We start from the raw sequence: 3504 nt of genomic DNA on the forward strand, positions 1-3504 counted from the left end.
ACAGGTCTACCCTTGAGAACTAACTTTGGGAAGGGGGGAATGCAAACCTTAGTTGAAGATATGGCAACCAAGCATGCCACCTCTTCAGTTGAGGCAGCTACTTATGGAGTACAAATTGAACATTTTTGTGATGAAGAGGTGAGTGACCATCATGGTCAAATTTGGCCAAATGTCATGCAATTAGCTAAAAAGGGAAAGCTTACAAAAGAGATTCTACATGAAGCAGGTGATTGCATACGTCTAGAAACAGGATGGAATGATCCAGTGGACTCATTGCCAGCGCATGCCTACATTACAAAATGAGGCGATTGTAGAAGAGAAGCAAAGACGTGAGAATGCTGATGAAGGACCATCAAAAAGAGCTTCTAGAGGTGGGGGAAGAAGCGACTCAATGCATTCTCAAGCACCCTCAACACAAGGAGCATCTCCACCTGAAGTACTCATGGAGGAGTCTACAACAGGAAAGAAGAAAGAGCCAACAAAAGGTAAGACAAAAGGCACAACTTATAAACTACAATCTGATATTGAGGTTGCTCCAGATTTAAAGAAAGTTTTGGAGGAAAGGATCTTGAATAGCAAGATTGAGTTTACTCTAGGAGAAGTTCTTGGCATTGCAAAGCGTGAATTCCATGAGGAGATCATTGACATCATCAAGAGGAAGAGGCAAACCCTTGCTGAAGTTTCTAGTCCACAGGTTGAAGGGGAAACCTCAAAGACACAAGGGATGCAACTACAAAATAAGGAGAATGATGGAGCTGTGGTAGGATGCTACCAATCTAGTGGGAGAGTGAAGCAAGTGCATTTCTCAAATGATGATGATGAAGTTGAAGATATTCCTAGGAGTTACTATTCACGAAGTCATTGGGCAAGGGCTACTACAGAAACTTTGGTCAAGGTAGGTGATCTTGAAGAGCCATTTGTTGCCTTGATTGACCATGGTTCAGAAATATACATAATGTCAAAGAGTCTCTACAACAAGTGCAAATGGCCGATGGACACAGATCATGGCTGGATGGTAAAAGTGGCAAATAATTCATCCGATGAATTGTATGCACCATGTCCAGGTGTGAAGGTAACAATAGGTGATGTAAAGATTGACCAAAACTTCTTTGTACAGGATACATCTTCATATCATCTCATCCTTGGACAGCCCTACATTGTGGGAGTTCGAGTGGAAACAAAGGTAATGGATGATGGTTCAGCATATTCTAGGATACGTAGCAAAGATGGTAAACGAGCTGTCCAATTTCTCAAAGTTTGTGTGAACCATGAAAGAAATCGTGACAACCTCAGAGAACATCCTCTACCAAAGGTGAGCAAAGAGTTTCATGATCATAGAGAAATGATGGGTTTTGGCCAAGTACCATTGTAAAGCAGGATTGCAGTGGTACAGAAAGAAAAAGGGTCTCGCCTGATCCAAAAATAGGTGAAGCGTTTTCAACGAGCTCCTTGGTAACAAAGAATCGATCAGTATGTTTTACAAAACTTGAAGATTTGAAGAGATGTGAGAGGAAATATGTGCATAATGTACAAATAGGCATGAAAAAGAGTGGGTTGCTAGAGCCTACTGAAAATGTTTTGGGTTTGTGTGAACAAGTTTATTTTGTAGATACTATGTGTGAGCTTGATGCTATAATGGGGTCTAATTTGCATCTTGAAAATGAAGTTGTGGAAGTTTGCTCTATGGAAATGTATCAAGTAATAGAAGCCTTTAAAGAAAGCCAAACAGTTGGCCCAGAAGTCCATGTTGAAACTAAATACAAGAGTGTAGCAAAGAAGGTGAAACCAGTAGCTTCACCCTTACCACCCAACAACAGGGAAAAGATTGAGCAGGCTTCTTTACAACCAAGTTTGAGGAATCCTAAAAATATTGGGCATACCTTCAGAAAGGAGTCTTTCCAAGACTTGCAGATTGGTCGCAAGGAGTTTCTAACATAGGAGGAGACAAAGTACTTCAAAGAAATGCTTTCAAAGCATGGTAAGGCTTTTGCATTTGAGCCACATGAGATAGGATGTGTTGATCCTTCCATTGTAGCTCCTATGGTAATTTTCCCAACACCTCATGTGCCTTGGAATCTGCGGCCTATTCGGGTTCCAAAGGCTCATTTGCCAAAGTTAGTAGAGCTACTGAATGAGAAAATCAAAATGGGAATCTTGGAGCCTTCATGTGCTCCATACTCAAACAGGTGGTTCACAGTTCCGAAGAAGAATGGTTCTCTACGCTTCATCCAAGATATGCAACCAGTGAACAAGGTGACAATTAGAAATGTAGGTACATGTCCAATTGTGGATGAGTTTGCACAAGCATTTGCAGGGAGGGAAATCTACTCAATGGGGGATCTCTACTCAGGGTATGATCAATTTCAGCTTGCAATCGAAAGCAAAGACTTGACAACCATGAGGAAAACTTTGGGTTTGGTAAGGATGTGTACCTTGCCACAAGGAGCAACCAACTCGGTTGCGCATATGAAGAATGGGATGAATAAGGTCTTACGTGACTTTATTCCTCAAATCACAATTCCTTTCATTGATGATTTGCCTATCAAAGGATGTGAATAAACTGACAAAGATGAATCTTTGGATCTCAAGGGATGTCATAGGTTTGTGGTAAATCACATAAATGATTGTGATAAAATTTTGTCTAGGTTGGAAGAAGTGAATCTTACATTGTCAGGGAAAAAGTCTATGTTTGGTGTCAATGAAGTGCTTATTGTGGGGCACATGTGTGGGCCATATGGTAGGAAACCTTGTCCAACAAAGGTAGATGCCATCCAAAGAATGAAAGAAACATGCACTAGCATCACTGAGGTTAGAAGGTTTCTGGGAGCATGTGTCTTCTATGTTATTTGGATTCCACATTATGCACATGTAGCTGATTCTCTTTATCAGCTGCTTAGAAAGAATCAGAAGTTTAAATGGATAGAAGCACATGTAAAATCCATGAAAAAGCTAAAGGAGTTGCTCCACTCAGCAACAACTTTGAGAAAGGTAGACTATGAGTGTCAAAGGCCAGTAATTGTGACAGTAGACATGAATCCTACAAGAATTGGATGGGCAATAGGGCAAGATGACAAAGAAGAACACAGGTATGTGGCAAGATTTGGAGCAAAGGTGCTAAGTGCTCGCCAAAGAAACTATCCACAGATAAAGAGAGAGTTATGGGGTATGGTTACAGCCTTGAAAAGTGGGAAAGAGTACCTAATTGGTGCATGTGTGGTTGTAGAAATAGATTGTCTACCACTTCTTGGGATGATTACAAGCTGCTCAACTCCAGACATTGCTATGTTGCGGTGGATTGCCTACATTAAGTCCTTAAATCCTGAGTTTAAGCACATTGCAGGTAAAGACAATACAGTGGCAGATATGCTATCAAGGGCAAGGTATGAAGATGAGTCAGAAATGATTGATGAGGGAGATGATATAGGTACAAAGTTCTATTCTATCTCTCATGTCAAAGGTAACAATGTTTGCATGAATAATTCACTTGAATTGTTCTTGAAATAT

The sequence above is a fragment of the Adiantum capillus-veneris genome, chromosome 14, assembly GCF_014529385.1.
Source record: "Adiantum capillus-veneris isolate H3 chromosome 14, ASM1452938v2, whole genome shotgun sequence".
In the NCBI taxonomy this organism is placed as follows: Eukaryota; Viridiplantae; Streptophyta; class Polypodiopsida; order Polypodiales; family Pteridaceae; genus Adiantum; species Adiantum capillus-veneris.